Raw genomic sequence first — 16,620 nt, 5'->3', positions numbered from 1 at the left:
ACCCAGAAAAGTTGAGGAAATTGTTCAATAAAATAGAGCTCTTGAATTGCCATATAATTGTGTTAGAGCCTATGTTTTAACGACTGGGCTTCATTCTGTTTCTGATCTGAGCAGATGCAGCATCCTTGCCTGGTCAGAACTGGAGCACGGGGACTGAATTCATCCTCATTGGCTTCTCCACCTTTCCCCAGCATCTCCTGCCTGCCTTCTTCTTGCTTTTCCTGCTGATGTACCTGTTCATGCTGCTGGGGAACCTGCTCATCATGGCCACCATCTGGAGTGAGCGCAGCCTCCACACGCCCATGTACTTCTTCCTGTGTGCCCTCTCTATCTCTGAGATTCTGTTCACTGTGGCTGTCACCCCTCGCATGCTGGTGGACATGCTCTCCACCCATCACTCCATCACCTTTGTGGCCTGTGCCAGCCAGATGTTCTTCTCCTTCACGTTTGGCTTCACACACTCCTTCCTGCTCATGATCATGGGCTATGATCACTACATGGCCATCTGTCACCCCCTGCACTACAATGTGCTCATGGGCACCTGAGGCTGTGTCCGTCTTGTGTCCTGGTCCTGGGTTAGTGGTTCAGTCATGGGGATGATGGTGACATTGATCATGTTTCACCTCAACTTCTGTGGGTCTAATATGATCTAACATTTTGGGTGCCATGTGCTTTCCCTCCTGAAGTTGCCCTGTGGGAGGGAGACATCCTCTGTCACCTTGGGTGTTATCCTGGTGTGTGTCACAGCTCTGATGGGCTGTTTGTTCCTCATCTTCCTCTCCTATGTCTTCATCGTGGCCGCCATCTTGAGGATCCCCTCAGCTGAGGGCCGCACAAGACCTTCTCCACATGTGTGTCCCACCTCACTGTGGTGGTCGTGCACTGCGGTTTTGCCTCCATCATCTACCTCAAGCCCAAGGGCCCTCATTCTATGGACAGTGACACCCTGATGGCCACCACCTATAGAGTCTTCACGCCCTTTCTTAGCCCAATCATTTTCAGCCTAGAAACAAGGATCTGAAGATCGCCATAAGAAGAACTTCCTCAGGACACTCTTTCCCCAGGACTCCTGAAGTGGCTGGTTTTGTGGCAGGGGATGTGGCAGGTGGAGGCACTTCAGTCTTCCACGTGTCAAAGGAGAAGAGTTACGCTTCACTGTGATGATTCCTGTCTGTGAATTCCCCTCCTCCCCCTCAGCAAGTGCTCTGTAAATTCTACGTTTCTGCTTTCTCTCCTTTGCCCCAGGCTGGTTGACCTCATTCCTCCTGGATTCACGGGGGAGACAACTTCCCCAAGATTTGCCTGGTTTGTCGATTTCCTTCTGTCCCCTGTGCTGAGAGTGGGTTGTCCATGGAGGACGGGATGCCCACATCGCTGTGTTGGGAACCTGTGTGCATGGTTTGTCTTGAATGTGTGAATGAGGGGTGCTTGATCTACTCAAAACAATGACACCAACAGCACAGTGAGTCGGCACCTGCTGTATACCACGGATTGTGATTTATGCTTCAGACACTTCATCTTTCTCATTGTCACTGTCGTGTTGAGGAAAGGAAAGCATTTTTGATGGGGAAAATTAGTTTTCATTTTCAGTTAGTCACATTTTAGAAGGAAGGGGTTGTCCTCCTATAAGTTGCCTTTGTTGGCTGAGCTGAAGATGCTCTAAGGATGCAACTTGTGGGGGGGGGGGATCTGAATTTCTCCTTGTGAGAAAAGAAATGTGTAGAGAGATGGGGCAAAGACCTAGAGAGGGATGAGGAAGTGGTGGCTGCGTTGAGGGAAATGGGAGGGGCAGGATGAAACGCCCAATGGCTGCCAGTTGACCAGAAACCAGGGGAAGTGATGGGCCACTGACTGGTGAAGATACTGGAGGAAAGAGCAGGGAGGAAACAGGCACGTTATAAGGTTTATAAGCTTGCCTTAGAGTACTCGATCTAAATCTTCTTCCCCGACTCCCTCAAAATCCCCAATGAAAACCCACTTCTCTTTCATGTGTTGTAGAGTCAGATACTGGGGGGATGTGCATCCATAGGCTGGCTCTGCATCAAAAAGGGGGCCCGAGAAGAGGCAGGCAGCCCTTTTGGGTTACACCCCATTTTTAACTGAGGAAAGGGACACAATGAGGTTCAGGACTTGTCCAGGGTCACAAAGCCAGGGAGGTGCAGGGATGCAGTGTGGGCTCGGCTGAGTGAGGTGTGGCAGGTGTGAGGCCAGTGCGAGTCTGCAACTTGGGGACCCATCACAGTCACCTGGGGGCTGGCTAAGTCACAGGCTGCTGGGCCCACCCCTGAGGGTCTGAAAGGGGCTGTACGATCTGCATTTCTAACACGACCCCAGGTGATGCTGCTGGTGGTCTGGGGGTGACACTGTGGGAACCGTGCTCTACAGGATCTGCAGAGAAGATTGGGGAGTGCTGGTCTGCAGACGCTTTAGCTCAAAGATGAAGCCGGACATCTGTGTCGGAGACAGAGTAACTTTCCCTCTCTCTCTCTCTCTCTTCCTCCATCCTCCCTCCCTCCGCCCCTTCCTCCCTTTCTTCCTTCCTTGATAATAGTTATGCTGGTAATAGCTCCAGTTTTTTGAGCATTATCATCAGCTCGGTATGGGATTTGAGAAACAGCTTTAAGGAGATACAATTCATACACCATGTAACTCGTCCATTCAAAGATATGTGTAATCATCACCACAGTCAGTTCAGGGCATTTTCATCACCTCCAGAGAAACCCTGTACCCTTCAGCTATCACCCGACTTTCCCCACCTCCCTCCAGCCCTAAGTAAGTGCCAATCTACTGTCTCTATCGATTTGCCTGTTGTGGACATTTCACACAATAGAATCATACAATATTTATGCTTTCGTGACTGGCTTCTTTCTCTCAGTGTAACGTTTTCAAGGTTCATCCACGTTGTAGCATGCATCAGTGCTTCATTTCCTTTTAAGGCTGAATAATATTGCATTCTACGGATATACCGCATTTTGTCTACCCCTTCATCTGATGATAGATACTCGGGTTGTTTCCACGGTTTGGCTGTCGTGAGTGATGCTGCTCTAAATATTCGCGTGCTGGTTTTTGTGTGGACATCTTTTCATTCGGGGCTGTATACCTAGGAGTGGAACTGATGGCTGGTGTGCTAACTGTGTGTAACCATTTGAGGAAATGACAGATGTTTTCCACAGTGGCTGCATCATTGTACATCCCCACTAGCGTTGGAGGATGGTCTCATTTCTCCACATCCTCAACAGCACTTGTTATTATCTAACATTTTTATTAGAGTCAGCGTTGCATCCCGTCTTTATTTAAAATGTTGGTATGTTGTTCATTGGGAATTTTTTGCATTAATTTTGATTTTCAAAAATATTACATTACACATAATTTGTCTTGATCACTGAATTTTGTGGTGGCCCCTTTAATTTGGTTGTATGGCGGGTCCTCGTTTACCTGACCTTCGTCCTGATCATGCCAGACTCTCCCCACGCTGAAACCCCAAAATAACCTTGCATTTCTTTTCCCTGCAAAAGACCAAAAACTAGAAGCCATCGTTAGCTCTCTGGTGGTGGAAAATAGGGACAAGCGCCCAAAGGTCAGTGTGAATGCAACCAGGGTCCAGGGCTGATGCCCTGTACACCACAGGGGTGGAGACCCTACCCCAAGGGGCCCTGTCCTGCCTTCCGTTATTCAGCTTCCACTTTCTGAAGCTCCCCTACCCCCTGCATTCCTAGCTGTCTGCCATTCGTTGCTCATGGTCCCCTAAGACCCACATTCTTGGGTATCTCCAAGGTGGGGACAGAGCCCAGAGAGGTGGTTAAAGGGCCTGGAGCACAGAAAAGGGCTGTCGATGGGCAGATCCCCAGACGTCAGGGGAGCCCCTCCTGCACTAATTGGAGCCAAGCGTTTCCATGCTAGCTGCTGGAGGCAGAAGCCACCTTGAGAGATGCACTTTGCTGCCTTCACTCCTCTTGCTCTGCTCTTCCAAAATGAGGAACCCGACCCCCTTGCTGGGGATGAAAGTCCAGTCCTGTCTCAAGGACGTTTTCCTCCTCCTCCAGCCCAGGCCCCCAGGCTTTCTGTCCAGCAGCCAGAGGGATCTTTCTAAAGGGTATCTGAAGAATCACCCTCTGCTTACACCATTAGGACGCAGCACAAACCTCGTGTGGTTGGGTCTGTGCTTCATTGCCAACTTTATTCTCCTGCCCTCCCCACCTCTGCAGCCCCACTAGCTCCTGTTCCTGCAATAAACCAAGCACACTTGTACCCCAGGAGCTTTGCACGTGCCTCTGCCGCTACCTGGAACACCCTGCCCCTGGCTTACTCCCACACATCCTTGGATCCAACTTCAGAAGACACCTCCTCAGGAAAGCCTTCCCTGATTTCCCCATGCTGAGTCACCAGCCCTGTTAGAAGCCCTGGTAGCAACTCACTTCTTTTCCCCACGGCTTTGAGCATGATTTATCATATACAGCAATTACGGTGATTATCTGTTTAATATTCACATCCTCCCTCTCAACTGCAAACATCAGGGTCATGTCTAATCAGTTCAATATTGTGTCCCCAGTGAAGTCTAAAGACGTGCAGGGCACACTGTCGGTGCTCAATAAATGTTTGTTGGTCACTGCTGCAGGGTTTACCATCCTCGGCACTGTTGACATTTGGGGACAGCCCATCCTCTGTGGTGGGGTCCGCTCTGCGCACTGTGGGAGGTTGAGCAGCATCCCTCGCCTTGACCCACCAGACATTGTAGCACGTCCCCCTCCTTCAGTCCTTCAGTTGCAACAACCAAAACCATCTCCAGAACCTTCCGCGTTGTCCCCTGGGGGGCACTGGTGAGGCCCCTGGAGTACAGAGGAGGGAGACCTGGCTGATGTGACCTGAGCTGTGCAGTCACCGCTCTTGGTGGCCCTTAGCACTTGGCCCATGTCTTGGTGAGAGCCCTGGTGTTTCTCTGTGTGTCAGCCCAGCAAGCACCATGGAAACGCTTCCAAGGCCGGGAACAACAGTGGGCCCTCTCTGCACTCCCCAAACTACCTCAGGATTTGAGGCACAGACGGCACAAGTACTTGTTAAGTTGACCTTAAAAAGCTGGCGTTTAATGAATGCTTACTGTGTGCCAGTCACTGTCAATTTCCCTACACAGATGATGTTATTTAACTACCAGAACCATCCTACAAGCGGCCACATTATTATTAAACCCATTTTAATAATGGGAAACTGAGGCTAGGAGACGGGATGTGATTTAACCCAGCACGCTGCTTCATCGCTTAACTACTGCACAGCCCTACCTGCAGGTCAGAGCATCTCTCTGTCTCCCGAGAGAGCAAGTTCTCACCTGGCTCCCTCCCTATCAGCTGTCACCATGGCAATGAGTCACGCAGACCATTCACACAGATGCTAGGAGCCAGAGAGGAGACTGTTCCTGGGGAGGGGAATTCTGGGAGAAGAGGGGCAGGTCAGGAAGCTCACTGGAGTAGCACCTCTCCCAATGGCACCCACTGCTGGACCACCACCATCTCCACTGAGGCCCCGCACCTTCGACCTCACTGATAACACAGACAGACACATCAAATCTGTGACTGCAGTTGGTCATTTCTGACGCACGCCTCTCCCTCTGATCCCACCCTCATCCAGCCAAACTCGAAATTATAATATCACCATAACTACTGTTTACTGAGGTTGTGCACATGCCAGGCACTGTGCTATGCCCTTCTCAAGTGCTGTCTTGCTTCAGTCTCATGATTGTCTTAGAAGGGAGGTTCTTTTGCTTTCTTACAGGGTAGGCTCAGAGAGGGCGAGTGACCTGCCTGAGGACACTCCGTAACCTATGAAAGAGCCACTTTCCCCACAGTTGCTCCAAGTGTTAACAAAACTGAAATTTTTTTGTCCATCCAATTGGATGAATAAAAATTGTACTTCATGGTTACTTTCAATTATCCTCATTCTTCCAAATTAATTCTTTTAATAAATATTTGAGAGCCTACCATATGCCACGGAGGCACATAGCAGTGGACAAAATGGTCTGAGTCCCTGACTTCCTCAAAGCCTCAGTCTAAGGCAGAGACAGACAATATCTGATCAGCAGATTTACACGAGGTGGTGAGAAGCACATGAAAGACAAATAAAGCAGATCAAGAGAGAAGGGACATGGCCAGGGGAGTTTCTATTTTGTTTGCTATGGTTAGAGAAGGGTTCTCTGCTGTTTGAGCAGAAGTGCCTCCAAGGAACTGAGATTGGGTTGCTATTTTCTCAGATAGGAAAGACTGTGGGAGGAAGGAATGTGTGTGTGTGTGTGTGTGTGTGTGTGTGTGTGCGTGTGAGAGGGAGAGAGAGACTGGGAGGAAGAGGAGGAGGAGGGTGAGGAGGAGGGGGAGAAGGAGGAGGAAAGAGAGAGGAGAGAGAAGGAGGCTATGAGGGCGGGGTGGAGGAAGAGAGGGGAGAGAGGGAGGGGAAAGAGATAGAGAAAGGGAGAAGGAGGGAGGGAGAGAGAGAGATAGCACGATAACAACAAAGAGAATGTCCAAAAGCTGGTTCTGGGCACATTAAATTTGAGATGCCTACCAGATTCCTATGCAGAGATGTTGAGTAGCCAGCTTTATGGGGATAAAGATAACAATTTAGGGATCAGCTGTGTGCAGAGGTTCATGAGGCCACCATACAGCATGGGATCCCCAGGGAGAGAGGGACGCTGATGAAGTCCAAGGGTTGAATGGTTTTACTGGATGCCTTGGGTTCCACTGTACAAATGAACCCACATTTGCTTAAGAGGCCTTTATCAACGCATATATGAAATGCTTTCCAATCAAAAATGTCCCTGCTCTGAACATCCTTTTATTGACACAGATGTGGAATATATCTCTAAGTGTCTATCTAATTAGGTGAGAAAAGGGAAGCAGGATTTAAACTCAGGTCACTCTGACCTCAAACACAGCTCCCCGCATCCCGTTTCCCACTGGTTTGCTGCATTGTGAGGATTACACTGGTCCAGCCAAGAAACATTTGTTAATCAGTTGTATCTTCCAAGTACCATGTTGGTGCTGGGTGGGATGGTGAGCAACACAGACAGACTTCCTGACCTCAGGAGGCTGATGGCCTGAGGGACCACAATAAGTTAGCATAAGACATTGGGGGCCCAGCTCATTGTGGGTACACACCACCTTCCAGGTTCTCTTTCCATTTGGATCCCAGAAGGATCTGAGGCCAAACTGTCCTTTAATGAAGAAAATGAAAGGGCCAGCTTGTATTCTTGTCTCGATTGGCTTTGCTGCCAGAGAGAGGAGCATCTTGGATCAGTGTGAAAGCGTTCCGCAGGAATTCCTGCAAGACCAAAGCTGAATTTAAAATCATGCAGCAGTCCTCAATCTGTAGACATACTCCACCAGCCTCCCAAGGATGCATGCTCCAGGGCAAGGCGGGTTGCAATTGCCCACCTGTGGTATGAAAGACTCTTAGGTTGCCAGGTTGTTTGATTTGAGGATGGGCTAGACTCCCCGGATGGCAGATCCACAAAACCCACTAAAGGAAGACCACGTGTGAAACAGTGGGTGGGGAGGACTGGGGTTCAGTAAACACCTTCATTGGAAGCCTGGCTCTGCTAAGCTGCCTGATCTTGGATGAGTCGTGCAACCGTTTCCCCAGTTTCCCCTCTGTCAAATGGGGTGGATGTGAGTTTACCTGCCCTTACACTTTGTTGTGAGGCTGTAATGAGATGATGCGATGAGATGATGTGAGGCTGTAGTGAGACGACGACATAACGAAAATGCAGTACATCGTGTATTCTGCAAGGCCGGTGCTCTGGGTTCCCAGTCTTGACTGAAATTGTTTCCCACGTCCTCCCACTTCATGTTGACATGCGATGTTTTTACTGCTCAAGTCGTAGAGAAAGACTGAATCAACTTTAGGACAAACAATGTGTAGTTTACTATTCAACTTCAACAGGAATACACGTATTTTCTATTTTGTTTACTTTGACATTTATTTATTGCTTGTGCATTTTAATTACATCTGTTGTTGAGCACAACAGTATCACCATAAACTGGTGTCCATTAAGTGCTATTACAAATTCCTCTTCTAAAATAAGTGCATATATTCATATTCAGAAACAAATTTGTCAGGGAAACCTCTTTTTAATTGAAATATGTGACATATAACGCTGTGTGAGTTCAAGGTGTACAATGTGCTGATTGAATTCATTTATATGCTGCAATGTGATTACTGCTGTAGCACTGGCTAGTGCCTCTACCACGTCTCCTAATTGTCTTTTCTTTTTCGTGGTGGGCACAACTAGGATCTAGTCTCTTAACAACTTTGAGATTTATGATACGGTATTGCTGTCTGCAATCACCATCCTGTGCGTTCGATGTCCTGGGCTTGTTTGTCTGCTGGTTTCAAATCTCTCCCTTTAAACAGCATTTCCCTGGTTCTCCCACCCCCCATGCCTGGTGACACCATTCTACTTTACTTTTATGAGGCGGGTTGTTTAGACATAGGTGACATCATGTAGAAGCTGTCTTTCCCCTAAATACACACACTTTCAATGAATTATAAACACTATTCAGTGCACTCAACCTCAAGTCCCCCCTTGTGGAGAAAGGGAAGAGCATTGAGGCTGTGTGACCATGGCACACACCTTCATCCTGGGCTCTGCTCTCACTGTTGGGCCTCAACACAGCGTTCCTGCCCGGCCAGTGTGCCCCGTAACTCTGTAACACAGCCAGCAACTTCTCGTGGTGGGACTTTTTCCTTGAACTGTAGAGACTTCTCTTTGTCTCCACAACAGCTCAAAATTCACACTTGAAATGTAGGGATTTCCTCAACTTTTTCTGTGAGTCTGCTCAATACTGTTTCTAACTGCTACTGCACAGAGCTGTGCAATGCTGAAAATTAGAGTGTTTTCCTCTGCTCTGCTATAACCTGCCTTGGTCTTCTGTAGCTTTATACTACCCATGTTGTATTTACCTGTTGCTGCTTGGAAGAGGGTTGGGTCTGGCGTATTCCAATTCTCTTTGCAATCTGGATTTATGGTGGTGGGAGTAAGCAGACCAACCTGGTTTCTGGCAGAAGAACAGGTTCCAGGTGTAATGCTACCTGACAAAGTGTCCCGCAGTGGGCAGGAATTATGAAATCTAATTTTCTGTGTGTTAAAATCTCACACATTTCTCCACCACAAATGCGCTCCTGACATTGTTTAACCAATGTTGGTATGTTTAGATGCCGCCTACGAGGCTCCTTTTAAACCTTAAGGCATCAGATAAATAGGTTCCTACGTGTATACAGGGTGCCAATTCTCATGGCAGCATCTGGTAACCCAGTTTAGCTATTTCCAAGGAATTCCTCCCAGATGATCACATTTTCTCTGGGTAGATCTTGCTGAGGAAGATCTTCCTCATGGCGATCTTCAGCTCCTTGTTCCTGAGGCTGAAGATGATGGGGCTGAGGAAGGGCATGAGGACCGTGTAGGTGATGCCCATCAGGGTGTCTCCTTCCAGAGACTGGGGACTCTGGGACCTGAGGTAGATGAGAAAGGCAAAGCTGTAGTGCATGACTACCAGAGTGAGGTGGGACGCACACGTGGAGAAGGTCTTGTGCTGGCCCTCAGCTGAGGGGATCCTCAAGATGGTGGACACGATGGGGGCATAGGAGAGGAGGATCAGGAGACAGCAGCCAAGCAGGACGGTGATGCAGACTAGGCCCACACCCTTGGCCACCCGTGGTACATCAGCTCCACAGGCCAACTGCAACAGTGGTGGCACGTGGCAAGCAAAATGGTGGACCTCATTGGTTCCACAGAAGATGAGGTGGAAATGGCGATTGTCACCACCATCCCCATGACTGAGCCACCAGCCCAGGACCAGGCCACTAGGCAGGCACATCTACTAGGACTCATGAGCACACTATAGCACAGAGGGTGGCAGATCGCCACGTAGCAGTCATAGCCCATGATGGTGAGCAGGAAGGAGTGGGTGAACCCGAAAGTGAAGGAGAAGAACATCTGGCTGGCACAGGCTGTGAAGGTGATGGAGTGGACAGTGGAGAGCAGGTCAGCCAGCATTCGTGGGATGATGGTGAAGGTGTAGAGGATCTCGGAGATGGAGAGGGCGCACAGGAAGAGGTACATGGGCGTGTGGAGGCTGCGCTCGCTCCAGATGGTGGCCATGATGAGCAGGTTCCCCAGCAGCGTGAACAGGTGCATCAGGAGGAACAGCAGGAAGAACACCAGCTGGAGGTGGGGGAAAGTGGAGAAGCCGATAAGGATGAACTCGCTCACTGCCAAGAGGTTGTCTCCCTGCATGGAGGCTGTGCCTGGGGTGAGGTGTGACAGCGAGAGGTCAGCTACTGGATGGAGAATGGTCATCAGGTGTTCCTGATAAATGACTGCTAGCATTGATTGATTCCCATTCAGTGCCTCATATGATTTACTCCTCTATCATCCCAGTTAGGAAGGTGCTGTCTTTATCACCCGCATTTTCAGTATCCTGAGCATACTCATTAGGAATATTAGGCTGCAGAGAGCGTACTCAGCTTACTCAAGGTGGAGCTGTCACAATGGCAGAGCCAATACTTGAACCCATGGCTGGGCTGTCTCCTAAGACTATACCTTGCACTATCTCTCAAGGATGCCTCCGAAAATGAAAATGTTCCTTCCCTGGAGCTTCCAGCCCTGGCTGCTCTGCCCGCCTCCTCCCTTCTGAGAAGTCCTCTTCGTTCCACAGCTGCAGACACAGTGAAACATCCCTGCCCCATGCATACAACTCCTTGGATCAGGGCGCGTCTCTAACTTAATCTGAATCAAACAGATTCTTCCTCTGGAGTCATCTGTGCAGGACATCAGAGGCAGGAGACTAGAAATAACATTCTGGTTGTTTCCCAGCCCCCATGAGGCACATCTCTGTGTTCTGAGGCGATGCCACACAGCCACCAGACAGAGGAAAGTGGGGGTCACCCCACCTGAGTTCAAATCCCTGCTCTGCCTCCTGCGTAAACTTGACTGAGTTTCTTCCCCTCTCTGTACCTCATTTCCCCTGACCTATCCAGGAGAGGTTGTGAGAAGTAAACAAGTTGTTCTTGGAATGTGACCTGGCCCCCCGTAGGTGCTGCCTAGGATAGTTATATCACTGCACTAAGTGAGCATGTGCACGTGGTTTCTGCTCAGTACATCCCTTCAATTTGATGAGATTCTGATGCGTCTTTATGAATAACAGCTATTTTACTTTATTTATTTATTCTTTTATTGAGGAAGATCATCCCTGAGCTAACATCCGTGCCAATCCTCCTCCATTTCTAATATGGGGTGCTGTCACAGCGTGGCCTGATGAGCAGTGTGTGGGTCCACGTTCAGGGTCCAGACCCATGAACTCCGGGCTGCCAAAGCAGAGGGGTGAACTTAATCACTCTGCCAGTGGGCTGGCCCCACCACATAGGTATTACTAAAAGAACTGTGTTTATTAGGTAGTATAAAGTTTAAAAGGCAGTAAACCACCAGTCTCCTTCTGTCTCTATGGATTTGCCTGTTCTGGACGTTTCCTCTAAGTGGAATCACACAATATTGTCCTAATGTGTGTGGCTTCTTTCACTCAACGTGATGTTTTCTGAGCTCGTACATGCTGCACCACATATCAGACTTCATCCCTTTTCCTGGTTGAGTAATATGCCCCTGCACTGATGAATCACCTTGTCCACCCCTGCTTCAGCTGATGCACGTTTGCACTGTTTCCGGTTGTTTGCTGTTGTGAACAATGCTGCTGTGAACACTCATGTAGCTGTTTAAAGCATGTCAGAGGTTGCCAGGGGCTGGGGCAGGGAGAGAATGGGGAGTCACCACTAAGGGGCATTGGGTCTCCTTTAAGGGTGATGAGAAAGTTCTGGAACTAAGTAGAGGTGGTGGTTGCACAACATCGTGGATAAAATTAATGCCCCTGAAATGTGTGTTACAACGTGGCTAATGTAAGTACGTTTTATGTTAGGTATATTTTACCATAATTTCAAAAATAAGAAAAAAGTCACAAATTCCCTCTTCAGTGGGCTCAGGTTGTTGATCGAGCCCTGACAGTTGATAATGAGACACAAAGGGGGACCAGGCACACTGGTGCCTGGAGGCTGCCCTCCCCAAATGTCACTGGTGTCCAGAGTTTCCTGGCCTCCCTCCCCTGGAGTCACTCGCATCTTTCCTCCACGTCTGAGTCAGAACCTGCCCATAGGTCCCCAGAACAGTGGCCCCCACAGCCCCACTCAGTCCTGCTACTCGGGGATCTTAGCGGGCTAGTCAAAGCCAAGGACTTGGAAACCAGAGGCTCCAAGAAGAGGCTGAATGGCTGAAAAGGAGGTCGTGGGGTTGTGCTCACAAGCCTTCCCTTTCTCTCCAATGTCTAGTGCAAGGGTTCTCAACTGTGGGACTCGTGACATCTGGGTCGGGATCATTCTTTGCTGTGGGGAGCTGTCCTGTGCACTGTAGGATGTTGAACAGCATCCTTGGCCTCCACCAACTGCACACCAATAGCCCCTGCTCAGTCGTGACAACCAAGAATGTCTCCAGACATTGCCACTCTCCCCATGAGGGACAGTCATCCACCCCTGGAGAACCAATGATCTAGAGAATGCAGTTGCATTTCCTGGGGAAGCTCCCTCTGCCCAGATCCTGTTTCCCCTCTTTCTCCGCCTGGCAATGCCTGGTTATCTTTGAGACTCAGCTGAAAGGTCACCTCGTCTGTGCAGCCCTCCTGGAAACTCTCTTCTGAGAGCATATCTGGACCCTCATTCCTGGGTGCTTCCAAAAGAAGGATTCCCGAGTGAGTTTAAACTACTTTCTCCTAACTTTGTTGTGACCCTCATCATAACCTGTCACGTGGAGACTCATCTGTCCTTGGCAGTGGGTTTTGAGTCTTGATGGGAATAGCTACCCTTGACTGGATGTGAGCTGTGGACCAGGTCTGTGCTCAAGCGTTCCCTACCAAATCTTTACCCCAACACTATGAGGCACCTGCGATGACCCCCAATTTGCAGATGTGGCAGCTGAATCCCACAGAAAACACATCACTTGCCCAAGAGACCACGGGTCTGGAGTGGGAGAGCCAGGATCTGAACCTAACTCTGATAGGCCCCAAGGCCTGTCTTTTCCTAACCTCTCTGTTACACTCACCATCGCTGGTGGCTGTTAACGAATGTGAGAGGTCACTCCCAGACCATGGAGATGCCAGCTTCACCATGCTCTTCCACTTACACGCTGCCTCCTCACACAAACAAGAGTGCAGAAATCCACAGGCACCAAGAAGAATGGGAGGAGAACTATGAGAAGGTGAGAGACCCCCACGTCCTGGGGAGGTGGCCCAGGGCTGCATGTACCACCCTCTGGAATGGTGGGGATGCAGGACGCAGCTAAGAGGGGCGTCCATTCAGTCTGGAAGGGCAAACCAGGGAGACTGGAAACAGATGTGTCACTGGTTGTCAGGGGCTCAGGGATGAGGAGGGATGAACAGGTGGAGCTCAGGGTACTTTTTAAGGTGGAGAAACTATTCCGTATGATACTGTAATGGCATATTCATGACATTGTGCTTTTGTCAAAACTCATAGGAAGTACAACACCAAGAGTGAATCCTGATGTAAACTGTGGGCTTTGGTTAATAATAATGTGTCAATTCTGGGTCAGCAACTGTAACACAGGGACCACACTAACACAGGACACTAATAACAAGGGAAACTGCGGGAAGAAAGAAAGAGAGCATATCCGGGAATTCTCTGCACTATATGCTCAATTTTCTGTAAACCAAAACTGCTCTAACAAATCTCAACTCCATTTTTTCAAAGTAAACAGGCAGACATAGACCCATCGTGGGCGTGGGAGCAGGACGGGAGAGAGGGGGACTACCATCTCCTGGCATTGATCCACCAGGATCACCTAGCAGGTTCATCTGTGATTAAAGGGATGAGACCCAGAGAAAGACGGTGCAATCTCGCTATCTGGCCCTTGGAGAAACCACGGTGGGGCCGGCTCCCCACCCAGGGACTTGGGTGACAACACCATCCATGGACAGGTCCTGCCCACATCGGCCCCTGGGGCTGGGTTTCCCTCCATCAGCATCAGGGACACTAGGGGCACAAATCACACTCTGTGGTGGGGGTGGTCCTCTGCATTGTAGGACATTGAGCAGCATCCCTGGCACCCATAGATGCCAGTAGCATCACCCATCGTAACAATGAGAAGTATCCTCACACACTGTCAAACATCCTCCGGGGCCGCACTGCCCCTGGCTGAGATCATGGACAAGGCCTCTCTTGTCTCTCAGACCTCATCTGGCCTTAGCTGGTTGCCCCCATGCCGCTGTCTCTGGTGAAGTGGTTTGGTTCCCCCCTCTGCACCCTCCCTCCATCTCAGCCACCCCTCCCTCCCTTTCTCTCCCTATTTTCATCCTTAACTTCTTACCATCACCAACCTATGCCTCCTGGTGCCTCCCGTGCTTCATACCCCAGAGGTGGCTGGAGCCTCTCATCCTGAGTCCTCTTGTCACTCTTTCCCTGCCTTCCCCCAATCCTTCTCCCACTGGTTTCTGGCCAGGACAGAGAGGGAGAGAGCTGAAAAGTTAGACAGCTGCGCTGGGTCACTTTGAGGGGCAGCTCCCCTCTCTCGGCACCTCAGTTTTCTCGCTTGAGCAGTGAACCTTCCTCGTAAGGTAAGGAGAGCTCCAAAAATGTAATGCATGCAGAGCAGTCATCCCACTGCCGGGAAGCTAGGATGGGAGCCCTGCCTGCGGCCCCACCCCAGAGACTCGAATGGCACAAGCAGTGGCATCAACAAGATGACTTCTCCGAGTCTGGAGCGGATGCTCGCTCCCCAGGTCTCTCCTTGTGAGGTGGAAGGCAGAGAAGGGACTCACCTGGGGCTCCCAGCTCTGCACCTGCTTCTGCCTGACCCCAGCGGGAAGCCCTGGCTTCGCGTTTCGCTGCAGGTGAAGGCTGTTCAGGAGGGCTGGGATCAAGGCAAGAAGCCTGCTACCCTGAGCATGCCAGCTGGGTGGGGGTTTGCCTGAGGCCGAGTGCCGCTACTTATGCTGCCTCTGCGCCCTGCCCCCTGCCTCCTCTCACTGTGACCCTATTGCCTCTGCCTGTGCTACAGGGATGCTTTGGCCCCTGGGGACCCTGCGAGGGAGAGGGCCACCTCAGGGAGAGTGTGTGCTCACTTTCCCTCCCTCCCTGCCTGCTGGGGCTGAGTCAATTACCTGAGCTTCTCAGGGGCTCCAGCAGAGTCTAAAGCCCTGCAAATTTGGGATCTAGGGCCCTATATTTAACTCTCACAAACCACCAAACCGTTCTCCACACTGTGAGTTTTAACACGGTTCTGACCATCCTGTAGGTGCCTTTCTGTAGCCTGGCTTTTTTACTCACCATGGTGCATGAAATCCATGTTAGTTTATAGAGACCAGGGTTTCTCAACCTGGGCAGTGTTGACATTTGGGGCTAGGTCATTTGTGGTGGGGTCTGTCCTGTATGTTGCAGGCTGTTGAACAGCATCTCTGGCCTCTACCTGCGAGATGCCAGCAGCCTCCGCACCCCAGCCCTGACAAAACATCTCCAGATGTCCCCAAATGTCCCCTTGAGGGCAAAATCACCCCTGGGTCAGAACCACTGCTATGGAACCACCTCAGTTCAATATTCAATTTTATGTGTGTCTGCAGTGTGCATTTGACCGAGACACCTCGGTGGCTTCCCATTTATCACCTCATTGGGAATACTGCAGCACATGTCCTCATGCGTCCTTTCCTGCCATGGCATTACCGGATTCATGCGCGAATCAGCAGTGAGAAGATCAGGTCACCTGATACATGATTCTTGAATTTGAGAAGAATTGCCGTTAGACTCCCAGTGGCTGTGCTCACTCGCATCCCAGCCCCTGTGTTGGAGCCTCTGTTTCCCACACCCTCGCTCATGCTCGACAGCGAGAAACTTAACTTTGTGGACATGGCTGCCCGATGGTCCCCAGGTCGCTTTAATTTGGGTTTCCCTAATCACTGGCAGAGTGGAACGTCTCCACCGCTCATTAGCCGTGTGGGTTTCCTCTCTTCCACCTGCCTCTTCAAAGCCTTTCCTCCTTTTCCTATTGGATCGTCTTCTTCTCATTGATTTGCAGCCAGTTTTTAGAGATTCTCATGCTAATGTTGTCTACCAATTTTTCCCTCTGCCTTCTGTTTCTTGTGCCTTAATACTGTTCCCATCAGAAACATTCTCCTTGCTTTCTCCCTATGCTTTTATACTACAGCTTTAGAGGTGAAAGACTAGGGTAGGTGGGTCTGTGGCCTGTGTTTACAAATAAAGTTTTATTGGAACACAGTCATGCCCACTTGTTGACATCTTGTCTGTGGCTGTCTTTGTGTCACAACAGCAACTTGAGTCGTTGTGACAGAGATAGTGTCATAAGCAAAGTTGAAAATTTGTACCATCTGTCCATTTACAGAAAAAGCTTGCAAAGCTCTCAAACTTTAATCTACCAAAAAATATTGTGCAAACATACCTGGTTGGGTTTCAGCTTATTTTTTTAAGACTTCATTCTGTTTAGAGAAGTTTTAGGTTCACAGCAAAATATAAAGGAAGGTACAGGGATTTCCCGCTTATCCCCCTGTGCCCACAGGCCCAGCCTCTCCCATTATC

The 16,620-nt window shown here is 49.8% G+C and overlaps 2 pseudogenes; one reads left to right on the top strand and one right to left on the bottom strand.

Annotated features, from left to right (window-relative positions):
• The first annotated feature begins 131 nt into the window (after positions 1 to 131).
• On the top strand, positions 132 to 1,073 carry LOC124232272 (olfactory receptor 10H3-like; annotated as a pseudogene).
• Positions 1,074 to 9,329: 8,256 nt separating this feature from the next.
• On the bottom strand, positions 9,330 to 10,276 carry LOC124232274 (olfactory receptor 10H1-like; annotated as a pseudogene).
• Positions 10,277 to 16,620: the final 6,344 nt, after the last annotated feature.

Source organism: Equus quagga, unplaced genomic scaffold, assembly GCF_021613505.1.
Source record: "Equus quagga isolate Etosha38 unplaced genomic scaffold, UCLA_HA_Equagga_1.0 HiC_scaffold_4159_RagTag, whole genome shotgun sequence".
Lineage (NCBI taxonomy): Eukaryota > Metazoa > Chordata > Mammalia > Perissodactyla > Equidae > Equus > Equus quagga.
The sequence above is the reverse complement of the archived record's forward strand: the minus strand, read 5'-3'. Positions and strand labels throughout refer to the sequence as shown.